The sequence below is a fragment of the Astatotilapia calliptera genome, chromosome 1 (assembly GCF_900246225.1).
Source record: "Astatotilapia calliptera chromosome 1, fAstCal1.2, whole genome shotgun sequence".
NCBI classification, from domain to species: domain Eukaryota; kingdom Metazoa; phylum Chordata; class Actinopteri; order Cichliformes; family Cichlidae; genus Astatotilapia; species Astatotilapia calliptera.
This window is the reverse complement of record NC_039302.1, coordinates 26737718-26752372: the sequence shown is the minus strand read 5'-3', so window position 1 is coordinate 26752372 and position 14655 is coordinate 26737718. Positions and strand designations below refer to the sequence as shown.

General features: G+C 40.5%; 1 protein-coding gene across 2 annotated transcripts in view; it reads right to left on the bottom strand.

The window, feature by feature from the left end:
* LOC113024921 (FERM domain-containing protein 5-like) overlaps nt 1-14655 on the bottom strand; it is an 86147-nt gene that overhangs the window by 70398 nt on the left and 1094 nt on the right. The gene's annotated exons all lie outside the window — the stretch shown is intronic.

Here is a 14655-nt window from a genome sequence, read left to right as displayed (position 1 = left end):
ATGTCAGCATCCACGTGTAATTAAAGCTCTATGCCTTTTGTTTATGAGGCACCCTCCACCAGTGGACACCAGCAAAATCTTTTGTGCCATCTCTCATTAACGCAGAAATTGCACACAAACATTGAAAAGAAGAAAATCAGATACGCAAATAAACTGTTCAGCAATGACACACACAATTACACATCAGAAACACAGGCAAAGAAAACACACACACACACACTAATACTCACACTGGCAATTAAGAGCACCTCGATGAGAACATCATCAGTATGATGATTAAATAGGGAACTGAGTCATGAATAAAACATTTGACCCGTGTCTGAGCAAAAATCGCAACGGAACGATTTCCGACATCAGTGAGGCCAACATCAGCGTGTGCAGAATTGCCACTGTGCCTCAGCTCGCCCTTTCAAGCAACATTCTCAACTCCACAGCAAGCCCCTGCATTTCCAAAACAAGCTTTGTCTCCCCTTTCAAGTTTGACATAAAAGGAAAGACAAAAGGGGAATAGGAGCACCAGAGAAGACTGCGGCGAGAACAAGAGACTGCTCTCTCATTTCTGTAAAGTCTTAAAGATTTCCCTGCTGTAAAGCCTGTGCCAGGGTGAGAAGATTTCTTTGTGCTTCTGATATCAACTAGTGTTGAAAGGCTAATACACATCCATTCTGCTTATTTTTTTTCATTCATTCTCCTTTTTCTTCTTTGTGAAGATGTGGGATACAGTACCGCTAACACCTGATTGTAGCTGCAGCCAAACGCTGCAGATGGAGAATCCACTAATTGAGTAATGTGCAAATTGGTGTTACAAAGAGACAGACAGAGGAAATTGCAAAAGTGAGAAACATCCATTTACAGACCATCACCTTGAGGGTGTTTGCAGTCTCATGGGAATCGTAGTACATAATCCCTGAGCTACAACTGCTTCTATACATGCAGAGGGGTGATTTAGTTTGGGTGGTTACAGTCTGTCTGTTACTCAGTTCCCCACATTATACCATAATCTTTTTGATGCCTCCCAAGTACGACAGGAAAATTACTTGATTGTGTTTCAGCTGCATAATTAAAATTAGCAACATAGGTGTCTTCTATTCACACTATACTATGCAGATCATTTCTAACGCCAAGCGTAACTATTAGAATTAAACTGATGAATCTCACCTTGAGTCAATATTGTATTGACCTACAATCACATTGGCATTCTCTTATGTTTTATTGAGAATTAAGCACACCTCGGTTGTATCAGCAGGCTTCAGAAACACTCATATTTACTGCCTCCCAACAGTGAACGGCTCTCTACACCTTTTCTCATATTTTTATTCCTGCATGCTTCAAAGGCATCAGCAAAAGACACGCCAGCTCCCTGAGAGACATAAATCACCACCGTGAAAAAGAAGCAGAGAATAAATATATTGTATTTCATTTTCTGGCATTCTGAGTGTGATAGGTATGTGGATAAAAAAAACAACAACTGCTGTCTGTTATGTACGAATGCTAGACATTAAAATAACGCTGATATGCCAGGCCATGTTACTGACTCCATGACACTGTACAGATGGTGCATTTCATTTATCGTGCAAGTTGGACCTCGAGGTGCAGTTCCAGCAGTAAAGTCAGTAATGCAATGAAAAATACAGTTTATTGTCCCTCTTAGCAGGGTAGATCCATTAGTGTATCTCGAGCAATACAACACAATGCTTGTTTTTGGCACTTAAAAACACCACTACAGCACATTTGTGGACAGAGCAGTGATCCATGTATGTATGTTATTCAACCTGTCACAAATACGCAACAGCATTTTGGATTAAGCTGGGTTTGGTAGCTCTACTTCAGCTTTACCATTTGGAAATTCGACTTTAGCAGGTGTTCCAATTCCAACCTTTGGAATGCACTATTAGGCTTGAGCACAATGCTACTGTGCTTCAGTTTGCTGTCATACTGTAGCATGCTAGTATTGTCTGAAAGAGAAACTGTTTTAATTCTTAAAACCTTCAGCTTACCATCAGTATAACCACCACTAATTGTCAATATATTTGCTGACATGTGTGCAACACAACTTTCCCACAACCAGACACACTTCTAGCAACAGGCAATAGTTTATCTAGAATAGAGCTCCAACATAGTGCTTTAACAGTAGGCTACATACTGACCTCGTCATCACAAAAAAGTAAAATAAGTAAAAGTCATCCTATCATGAACTCTGCCAATGGACACTGTACTGGCTCAATTACCCAACCCTCACAGGGATGTCAACAGTTTTGCTGGAATTTGGTCAAGAACCAAGGTATGGATATCCAGATGTTCACACTGTGGTCAAAAAGGTAACTTGTAAACATTGAATCTTGCACAAAATTTAACATCAGTCTACCCTAAGAGTTCAATGTGAGTTAAAGAACCAAAGAAGTGGCCATTTCTAGAATCATGCTGCTAGTGTAGATAAAACACAGGGTCCTCCATGTATGAAACAATGGCTGTAATCTCTAGTCTTGAGTTAAGTGCCTCTACCATCCTATCTGCTGTGTCATGTATAGAATGTCTTTGCTGCGATGTTTACTGGTGTCAGGTTCACTCAGGCCAAGCTCATTAATCTGCTCAGCTGCAGTGCTACGGGCTGAGAGAGGACAGGCATAGAGAAGAAGTGGGGAATGAAAGTGAGACAGAACAAAGAGGGGATTTTACAGAATTTAGGGGGCAGGCAAGAGACAAAGAACAAAAAAAGAGGCGAGATGAAAGATACTTCAAACGGGGCCGACAGAACAAGACTGATAAAGAGACAGAGGACAAAGAAAAAAAGAGTGTTAGAGCATTGAGAGTAAGATTTGTTTTACTATACGGCTCTTTTCATATGCTTTTATACAACAAGTCAAATGGCATAACAAAGACAAATGCTTTATGTGTACTGGAAAATTCTCCTTTTACTACTTGAGCAACTTAGTGCCAGTGTCAGTGTTAAAATATGAGATGCAATCAAGAAGACCCCAAACAACACCACCTGGGTCTGGGTGCAATTCCCCCCTCCAGGGGCAAGGGTACCTAGACCCGGTTTGTAGAGTACGCTTGGGGAGTGTGATTGTGTGTACAGCGTCTCTTTATGTCTGTCTCCACGTTGGTTGAGTGTGGAGTGAGTGCATATGAGAGCATGAGGGTGGGAATGGATGTTTGTGTCTGTGTGTGCCTGTATGTCTGTGTCTATATGTCAGGTTGGGTATCAGACGCCACCTCTCTGGGGACACCTCAGGCCCTCCAAGGTTTGGAGGCCTATCTCCACCCACCACCACTTCCCCTGCCGGTGGCGGACTCCCTCAGGTGTCGGTGTGTTGGTGGTTCTTTGTGTCTGGGGGTGGGCGTCCGGGTACACACCGGCTCACTCCTTGGCGGCCGCTTGTCGGGGCCTGGGGCCTGGGGCTCGCTTGGGCCCCCTTTGGAGGTGGGGTGCCCCCGGCCTCTCGGCCTGGGGCTCAGTCACTCAGGCACAGCTGGGGGCCGGCGGAGCTCACGGGCGCGTCACTGCAACTCCCCCTGACTTCTGCTCCGCGGCTGCTGGGCGAGCTCTCATCTGGGACTCTCCTCGGCTCTTACTGGAACAGTGGCGCGGCTGCCCCTCTGTTGGTCTTCCATGGTCTCTTGTGTTCTGGGGGCCTCTGGATGTCTGGAGTTTTGATCTCCTCCATACCCGCTTCACACCCTGGAGGACGGGGCTGTGGCCCCCCCACACTCCCTAGCAGATCATTACATGGAGAAACCTTTGGAATGCAAGCATGCTGATCCACACAGGTATGCACACATGGGTATTCACAGACGCGGACTAAAGCTTTCTTGGCTGCTGCCTCAAAGCACACTGTGCGCTGTCTATCTTGCGTGCTGCACAATATCGTTTATTATTTAGTAAATATTGATATCTATGACTAGCTAGTTTATTGTGATGGTGCTTTGTTTTCTCTATTATTATGTTGCTCTTCGTTGTTTGTTGTCTCCTCTGTTTGTTTTTTTTGTTGTTTGTTTGTTTTTTTTTTCTTCATACAGGTGACCCAGGAGTTCTTTTTTTTCTCTCTCTCTCTTCCCCCCCCTTCTCACCGTCTCTTCTCCCCTTTGGTTTTCTTTCTTTCTCTCCCCCTCTTTCTCTCATTCATTCCCCCTGTCCTATTTATTAAAAAAAAAAAAAAAAAAAAAATGACAAAGGATGAACTGAAGCTCTGCCATCACGTAATGTCGCATACTGCTGTTTCTGATGTCATTTAGAAGAAAAAAAAAAAAAAAAAAAAAAGAAGACCCCAAACTATGCCTAGAAAAACTAAAAACTTCACTGGATCTCAGTATGGCTGTTATCACATTCAAGGTCAGAACAGAACTTCAAGGGAACGACTCAAACATGGCCGATTGAGAGCAGTGTATAGCTGCTAAAGGAGACTAAACTGAAGGGGATAGCAAGCAAATTTAAATCAGGTATAATGTTTCATTTTTATAGTCACAGTCACTTTTTGATTACACCTTATACAAATACTGGTTAGCCAGTGTGGGATGAGCTCCATGAAAAGCAACCTGAGAGCCAACAAGAGCTACAAAATGTTTTTTAGGAGTCTCAGTTTTGGATGTAAAAGATCTGTCCCTGTGCGATTCACTTTATGATTAATTTTCACATACTAAATTCTCTTCTCTAATTCTTAATAAAAGTAATTACATTAAGCTCAGTTACCTGCTGGTACTAGTGTACACAGAGAATATCCACTTTTCAATTAACCGTTGAACAGTACATCAGTGGTTAAAAGTTTATGTGAGCTGCTGAACAGTTGTGGCATACAATACATAATGGCATACAATCTACTATGGATTATGGGTTATATCTGACTAAGACAATAAATCAGCCTCTTAATCAGAGTTGCCCTGACTTCACTGGAGTCCTACACATTAGTGTCATTGCCAACACCTAAAGTCCCAGGATTAAAGCACACCAAAGCCTTGAAGGCTCATCCCATCAATTCTGCACATTATGGATTAACATGTTATTTAGCAGTTTGCCTTCTCATCAGACAGACATGTCAGCAGGGTGGCACATAGCTGGAAGCGAGGCAGATAAGCAAGAGCTCTGTTTAAAGCACATCCTACTTTTATTCTATATTAAGCCTTTACAGGTTAGAAATAAATCTACTTAGGAGGCCAAATTCTTTCCCTGAATGTTATGCTTGTGCTTTTTTGGCCATCAGTTGAAATTTATATCTGCATATTCTGTAACTATATGTTCAATAGTATATCCCAAACACTCATCAAAGGAGAGTTACATGCTGGGCTTTTCTTTTAGCACCTCTGAAGGTGCTACGTGAAGCGCCACGAACTGTGATGAGAGAACAAAGCTATCAACAGTTTTTCATTGTTAAGTTGTCCAAAAATTAAAGGCTGAACACCTCATTTAGCTCTTTTTTAACATCTGGGAGCTTCCAAATTCAAAGACAGTTCTGTTATCTCCAGCTGGCAGATCCAACAGAGCTGAGACTGAAAGCTCTGATCAAAGACATTTTGACAGGAGTGACAGCATCCGTGCTTGCACCAGCTGATCTGATGCGCAAACATTTACAGAATGCACAGTCCAAATTGAAGGCTGGTTAGTTGTCTATTGAATCAATGAAGTCCCAGAAATTTGGTCAGATTTGTCCAGGGCTGTTCAATTAGGGCAAAACCCATGATTACTATTATATTCGTCAGTAACTGCAATCTAAATTACAACCCCTGAAATGAACAAGAATATGAAGCAATAAGAATGGCATTTTTTTTTAAAAAGAAACAAAAAAAAACTTGCACCACATTTTTTCTGAACAACGTATTTTAGTACCTACTAGTTTGACTGCTATGACATTGTGCACAGACATTCAGATAATGAATCATTACGTGATCCCCTAGCTCTTCCACAAGGGCCACCAGGAGGTTTATGTCTGTGCTTTTTGGTGAAATATCTTGATGGAGTGCCATGAAATATCAAGATTTTTACTACCAGAAGTAGTAATATGCACAATGGCATTAGCACTGTTGTCTCACAGCAAGAAAGTCCTGGATTTGAATCCACTGGTCAGCTGGGACCTTTCTGTGTGTAGTTTGCTCGTGCTCCCTGCGACTGTGTGGGTTATTTCCAGGTACTCAGGCTCCCAAACCCCAAAAAATCCTTGTTAGTTTAACTGGTAATTCTAAATTGCCCGTAGGTGTGAATATGAGGATGAGTGGTTGTCTTGTCTCCTTGTGTTATCCCTGTGATAGATTGGCGACCTGTCCAGGGTGTACCCCACCTCTCAATCTATGACAGCTGGGATAGATTCCAGCCCCACCACGACCATGAATTGGATTAACCGAAGAATACAAATGAAATTTTAGCACAGCATAAGTGCTTTGACTATTGTTTGTCCTCAAGGTACAAACTGAAAACAACCTGAAACCCAAACCATTTGGGAGCCAAAGTATAATATTTATCAAGAGTGAATCAATACCTGCTGTAGTTCAGTGTATGAAGACCATTTATAAACTTGCCAGTTTTACTATAGAACAATCTTTTAACACCAAATTGATATTTTTGAATGCCCCAGTGCCTTCTGGTCTCTTGTGAGAGATACTCAAAAATTTGTAATTTGCTATTTTTCTTATGTTCATTATTTTAGTGTGGAACCTTGATGAAGACACCATAATCAGTAGAGGCCCTTGCATGTATCCAAACACAATATTACAACGTCTACTCAAATTCTAGCAGAGTACACCAAGTGGAAAACAATACAAGTGGACAGAGACCACTTTGGAGATGACGGAAGCCTATTTCAATAATGCATTCACAATGCAAACAAGACAAGCTTCTTCCAAGTTGCGCATTTGGCTGCATTACAGCAATCCTAATTTCATTAGCGACTTATCCAGGGCTTGAGTTGGTGCCAGGTGACTGAGTCACTTAATCACAGTGATAAGGTACCTTTCCTTGCATCACTGCATTTCTATCATTCACCTAGCTTTCAATCACTAATACATACATATTCTGGTTCACAACAGGAATATTAAGTTAGAGCAAATGGCCCGCAATATTTAACTCCAAATATTAACTGCCTGACTGCTGGATGATATTTGCTCAACTGTATGTTATATTGAGCTTTGAGTGAATTACATAGCTTGTATTTTCATAGAATAATCTCATGAAATGTAACTCACTGGTTTGTGAGCTATTGGAGAATTGATTCTGCTGTTCTGTGTTGAGACACTGCTTATTACTAGTGCTAGACCGTGGCTGTTTAACCACACTCCTTGACTACATAATTCAAAGGCATCCAGGGCATAACTGCCAAACAACACGTAGATCCAAATAATCCCTGTATTTGTACACCTCTTTAATTACAGTGATTAATTCAGAAGAGTAAAGAAGCCGACACGGATACTCATGAGCTAAGGCTAAATCCAAACCAGAGTAACACTGTCAATATATTCTAGGACAAAAATAATAAAAGGCAAAAGACGCACATAAAGGAAACTGGTCAAGCAATAAAATTTGAAGTTAAATGTAAACTTATTCTTTTTAATGTATATTGCAGATCAACTGCAAGGTACCTGAAGCATCAAGGCATTGCAGATGGGAGGAAAATGTAATTCACAGTAGTGAATCAACAGTGTGTCTCACTTATTTTAACAGGTTTTAAAGATTAAATCCCTGTCCTATCATCTTATTGATTTGGACAATCATGCCTGTACTGTTGAATGGTCTGGATAAAATACTATTATTATTTTTTGTAATACTGAATGAAGAAACTATTCATCCTCGTATTGATTGGGATAGGGTGACTCAGCAGGTAGAGGGCATCTGCTTATTGCAGATTGGTGATTCGATCTATGCTCCTCCTCTTTACGAGCTGCCTTACATTAAGTACCCCAAATTACTCCCTTTGGTTAAGGCAATGCCTTGCATGGTAGCATGCCACCATCAATGTGTTTGTGGGTAAACTCAACCACAGGGGGCCACAAGTGAGTGTACTTCTAGCGCTCGAGCCTAGATAAATGAGAAAGGTTGTGTTAGGAATGACATCCGGCGTAAAATCACTACCAAATCAAACATGCAGATCATCAAGAATGTGATTTTCAGAAGGAGTGAGGGTCCAGAATGCAGGACGCAAAGGTGGGATTCAAAAAAATTAATGATGAGTCATTTATTAGGTTGAAAAATAATACAAATCTAAAACAGAGTCCAAGTAACAAAAATACAAAGAACAAGAACAAACAGGGAAAGAGGAAGGCAGGGAAACAATGCTACACAATAACACAAATATGTAGACTTACATTTGTAACTAGAAAGATGAGGTAATCAGAAAGAGCAAATATTGCTGGAGAAAACAAGGCGAACAGAAATCAAGATAACAAGAAAAGGGAGAAATAAAACTAAATACAGAGCACAAGAGGACACAAAGGACTACCAAAATAAAATAGGAAGCTACCAAAATATGAGCGCAAACACAGCGACTGAGACAACCACAGGACATGAGGAACACAGAGGGAGCAGGAATCAAGGAAAACAAGGAATCAAATATGAATAATCAATTAACAATAAACAGAATTTCCTTAGTGAGCAAGAACAGACAACTCTAATAACAATAATAATGATGAAGAGTCTATAATCAATAAAATAAATAATAAACGATAAAGAATCTATACAAAACATAAGAAAACAAGACTTGAAAGTCTTGTAATAAGAAGAACTAAATTACAGTTTTTCTCAAATGTTAAAACACAAAAGCCAATCCTGTAACCCAAATGACCAGTAGTCTAAACACATTTACTAAATGTAGCCACCATATTCCAGTACCATAAACACATGTCACATGAAGACACAATTCACAAAACACAACCCTCTGTACTCATAAATCTAAACACATTTTTCCTTGCTAAAACACATGTTGCAAAACAACTCTGCTCATATCCTCAAATGAAAGCCCATGTGATGCAAAATGCTTGCCACAGTCACCAATCTTTGAACACAGGGAACACACCTGGCGTCATTCACTACACACAATGACTCAAAATTGAAGACACTTGTTGCTAATGCTGTACCCACATGTAAAAGCAAGTTCAGAGTGCACAGTATGCTGAAGGTTCCAAACAAACACAATGGATGAAGGCAGAGTCAGGGGAAGAGGAATTTGATGCAGAGGAGGGAGAAGAGCTGACCCTGGAAGAAGAGGAGCAGGCCAATGAGGAAGAGGAGTTCAAATGAGAGGAGGAAGAGGAGCGACCAACGAGGAAGAGGAGAAGGCCAACATGGGAGAGGAGAAGGTCCAGGAGGGAGAGCAAGACAACCTCGCACCATCATTATGGACGAGATGCGAGCAACAGCTCAGCGACATGATGCCGCACAGCGATTGTGGTGTGTGTGTGGTGTGAATAACGTAAATACACTTCACACCCTGTTCATGTTTTCAAGATTACTGTTGTGTGCAATAGATTCTGTTTTTGCATTGAGTTGTGTTACAGTAGTGTACGTACATGCAGGATTTTCTATAGATTTATACTACTCATATGAAACTCACAAATCTAAATGCCTAATCCTCTGCAGAGATCTACGACGATCCGTTACTGTATAGTTTCTAAAATATGCATTGGCAGTTATGGAACAAAGAACCTTCTCACAAATTGAGCATTGTGTTTTCAATTGTTTTGCTGTAGTGTGTAATGCTGTGTATAGTGTTTACAGTTTTGACAGCTTCGAGCTGCTCTCTTGGTGTGGGAGTTTGAGTTTTGCAGTGGGAAGGTGTGGTTGTGTTTATGTAGCTTTAGAGAAGGGTGTTGTGTTTGGACATTGGGGGACCTGGTGGTAACGTTTGTGACATGAGTTTTAGCATTTGAGAAAAACTGTAAAGGAAAAACTCTAAACAACAAACAAACTCAAATATAACACATGCTTAAACACAAATGAAAACTAAACCTTAAAAGAACTCAAAAACCTGCGTCCAAGACCCAAGGACCATAACACTGAGAAGTGGACAGATGAGATTAGGCAGGGGCCCCGTGGACTATGATGCTTGCAACATTGTGATCTGCAGTAAGACGCAGGTACCAGAGAGGACAAAGGTTCACAAGATGGTAGTGAGAGTATAGCTGTGAGATAATGGCACTAATAAAACATGGAAGGCACAGCTGGTGGTGGAACAGTTGAAGACGTTAAGGGTTTCATTGAGAGTGACCAGGATGGACAAGATTAAAAATGAGAAAGTTAGTGGGATAATTCAGGTTGAGCAGTTTGGAGCAAAAATTAGAAAGGCAAGGCTGAGATGGTTTGGACATGTGCAGATGAGAGATAGGGGACAAAGGATGTTGAATATGGAGCTTCCAGGCATGAGGAAAAAAGGAAGACCTCAGAGAAGATTAATGGATGCGGAGGACATCCAGAGGATTGGTGAGATAGAGGAGGATGCCAGGGATAGGATGAGATGAAGGCAGATGGTTCATTGTGGATACCCCTAAAGGAAACAGCAATAGAACTTGGTAAAGTGTATAAAATCATAAATCCAGTCGATTTATATTTGGCCAAAGATCACTAAGAATAAAAGGACTGGTTCCAGTAATACTAAAGCTTTCTCAGGTTATACAAGCTATACCTCTCCATATATACTGCCATTCAAAAGTTTGGACACACCTTGTTATTTAATGGTTTTTCTTTATTTTCATGACTATTTACATTGTAGATACTGTGACAGCCAGTGGTGTGGTCTCCCTTATCCTTGTCACATTCTTTGAGCCAGGTTGTGACAATACATACTGAGGGCATCAAAACTATTGATGAACTCATGTGGAATATGTAGTAAACAAAGTATGAAATAACTCAAAACATGTTTTATATTTTAGACTCTTCAAAGTAGCCACTCTCTGCTTTGTTGGCAGCACTGCAAACCTTTGGCCATCTCGCAATGAGCTTCATGATGTAGTCACCTGAAATGGTTTTGTCTTCACAGGTGTGCCTTTCCAGTTTTGAGACCACCAGTTGTGCCGTGCAGAAGTCAGGTTGGTACACAGCTGACAGCCCTATTAGTTAGAATTCATATTATGGCAAGAACCAATCAGCTAGGTAAAGAGAAACAACAGTCTATCATTACTTTAAGAACTTGCAAAAACTTGTGTCCCCAAGTGCAGTCGCAAAGCCATCAAGTGTTAGAGATTAGAGCCCAGATAAATGCCACATAGAGTTCCAGTAGCAGACATGTCTCTAGATCAACTGTTCAGAGGAGACTGCATGAATCAGGCTTTTATGGACAAATAGCTGATTAAAAAAAAACTACTACTACTACTAAGGAAAAGCAATAAGCAGAAGAGATTTGGTTGAGCCCTGAAACACAAGGAATGATGTGATGGTGTGGGGATGCTTTGCTGGTGACATTGTTGGGGATTTCTCCAAAACTGAAGGCACACTGAACCAGCATGGCTATCACAGCATCCTGCAGTGATATGCCATCCCATTGGGTTTGCATTTAGTTTTAGGACATTGACCTCCAGGCTGTGTAAAGGCTCTTTGACCAAGAAGGAACATGATGGAGCGCTGTGCCAGATGGCCTGGTCTCCGCAGTCACATGGCCTAAACCCAATGGAGATAGTTTGGGATGAGATGGAGCGCAGAGCGAAGGCAAAAGGGCCAACAAGTGCTCAGGATCTCTGGGAACACCTTCAAGGTTGTTGGAAAACCATTTCAGGTGACAACCTCATGAAGCTCATCGAAAAAATGCCAAGACTGTGCAGTAATCAGAGAAAAGGGTGGCTATTTTGAAGAATCTAAAATATAAAACATGTTTAGAGTTATTTCACATTTTTTTCTTTACTACATAATTCTATGTGTTCATTCATAGTTTTGATGCCTTCAGTGAGAATCTACAAGGTAAACAGAAAAACCATTAAAGGAGGTGTGCCCAAACTTTTGACTGGTAGTGTAGCTATAGTCACTCTGAGCACAGTGTTTCTAAACAGCTGAATTCAGCTGAACCAATGTCTTTCTATCTTGGCTAAATCTAAAGTAAATCTTAAGCAGCCTGTGGAAAGTGAATTTGACCTTTTAGCCTTTAAAGTAAGTCTCAACTGTAATGAAAAGGGGAACACTGGATTTATTACACAATGTAACTGAACATAAAATCCAATTAACTGCACAGCTCTATATGTCCATTAGGTTACTCCTTCTGCACGGCCATTTCTACCTTTAAATGCTGAAATTTTGCTTTTTCAAAACTATCTCAAAGTTTTCCTGATGGGGTTCATAAGCAACAGGTGGTCCCAGTCCTGATCCTGTGGTTACTGAACTTGATATTCTTTAAAATTTGGGGTTTTCAGCACCACCTTCCACCTTTTCATTACAGCAACCATTTACCTTCCTAATTTTTCCCTGCATAAACTGCTCAGTCATGAGCTGAGGCTTAAACATCTGTGGATGTGCCACGTCTGTGAATATTGTGAAGGGCAGTCTTGTCAGAACAGGACAGATGAGTGAACATGGTTCTCCGTTCTTCAGTCTGATTATACTGTAGGCAGGCCTGGCCAACTGACAGGCAAAGTTAGAAGTCCATGTTAAAACAACAGGACACCTTCACCTTCTCCTACTCCACTTTAGCTTGTCTTCACATTGAGAAATTCTCCCAATTATGGAGGTTGTATCTCCCATTGTTCCCAAAAGATGTTATTTCACTCTAACAGCAGCTGTTAAAGGTGTAGGCTAATTGAGCTAAATGGAGAATGTGACCACTGGGCCCCACGAGGACCCTTTATTCTGGGCCACCTCTGTAAGGTGGGCCAGGAAAGGACAGCTACCATCCACTCTCAATTTCCCTGAGCCCACAATTATGTCATCCTGCACTAAGGACACTGTAATGTCCTTTACTCCGATGCAAAATGAAGTGAACACCAGTGTCTATTTAGCTTTAGAGATGCTTTGTGTAAGACATAAAATAGAGTTTCCTAAATACTGCATTCACCCATTCGGATGTCAGCAAATAAATGGCATTGTTGTTGTGAATAATAGACGATTGATTAAGCCGATGATCCTATTTATGTCTCCATTTAGACCAGTTGTGCTTCATCAAGGGCCCCATAGTGTGAAATAATGGCGTATGTCATTATTTCCCATGCTGGAAATAATGACATACGCCAAAAGAGCGCTAATCCTTCTCAATACAAGCTCCACTAGAAATTAGGCATTCTGTCCCTGCTGTGTGGTTTCAGTTGCTTAAAGGATGGGATCAGCATATCTTGACAGCCAAACACTTTGAATCACACTCAGGGGAAGGAGCTGTTTAGAAGTCAAAGGGGAAAAAGTACAGGCTGAAACTAAAAGAAAGCACAAGGACACCATGTCGTCCCAACAAATGGTACATGGTGTTTTGCTTGTTAAACAGTAATGTTAAAACTCACTCAGGTAAATTGGCAAGCTGGTCAAAAGTCAATTCATCTACAAAGCACATCATTTTCTCTCAACAGTAATGTGTATTGAGCTATGAGGACAGCCTCAAAGTCATCTAAACGAGTACTCACCAACATGCTACACTAAAAAAACTGAATAATTTGAATGAAAAACATTCATGTTTCTCCCAACTTGTTGATAATGCTGATTTTTTTTACAGATAGGAAAAGACCTGACACTGACAAAATCCCTATTTTATCTGTCCCCTGAGCACCGCCACTTTAAGTTGTTACATGCTGAAAGCCTTGCTTTGCCTTTGCTGTCAGATCGTAGAAATGAGCAGGTGTTGATGGCCTTTCTCTGCTGTCATCTCTAATTCAGCACCGCTGGAATCTCTTCCAGTAAGAGGCATCAAACGCACCTCCAGCAAATCAAAGACCAGGTTAGACGACGCACAAATCATACTTTATAATGTATGCAGTAACACAAAAGACACAAACACACTTGATTTACAGAGGAGGTAGTGCACATTAATCACTTACTCTTATTCCTGCATTCACTCATTATAAACAAACTGCACTTATTGACTGCAATCATGTTTTGCCTTTATTCGTGCCAATTTATTTTATTTAAAGTAACTCAGACTAAAGGAAAATGTGATTTTTATTTTACTTACAATGTCAGTTAATGACACAAAAGTACACAATAGAAAGAAACTGGCTTCTGTTTTTTTACCTTTTCTATAAGATAAGATTTTCTGAGAAATAATTTTTGGAGCCATGTATTTGTCATTTATGTTCACATTTTTAAAAACTCAAACAATTTTTAGATCGTTAAGGTTTGTGCTGCAGAACTCTTTGAAAATGTAAATATGATACTCGTTATAGATTTGGAAAAGAATATTTCTGTGTTAAAGCTGACTCAGATATAAAAGACTTTCTAAATGGCTCAAAACAACAACCACAAATGCAAAAATGTATGTACATCCCTCTCATCACAAGTGCAGTTTACCAGCCAAACATGAGGTCAGTCTGAAGGTCAACCACCTTTGGGACTATGACACCTGAGTTGGTTACACTAACTATAAACATAATTAGTATATAAACATCTAACATTCTGTCATTCTATGATAAAACCAGACTGGCTGATGTAGCTAAAGAATCTAGAAATCCTGACTGTCTCTTCCACTGAAATCGTTCAAGATCAGATTATCCAGATTAGTTTTATAATGCATTCTAATCAATGCATGCAAAAAGCTGTCAAGAAACACAGCTCATGCT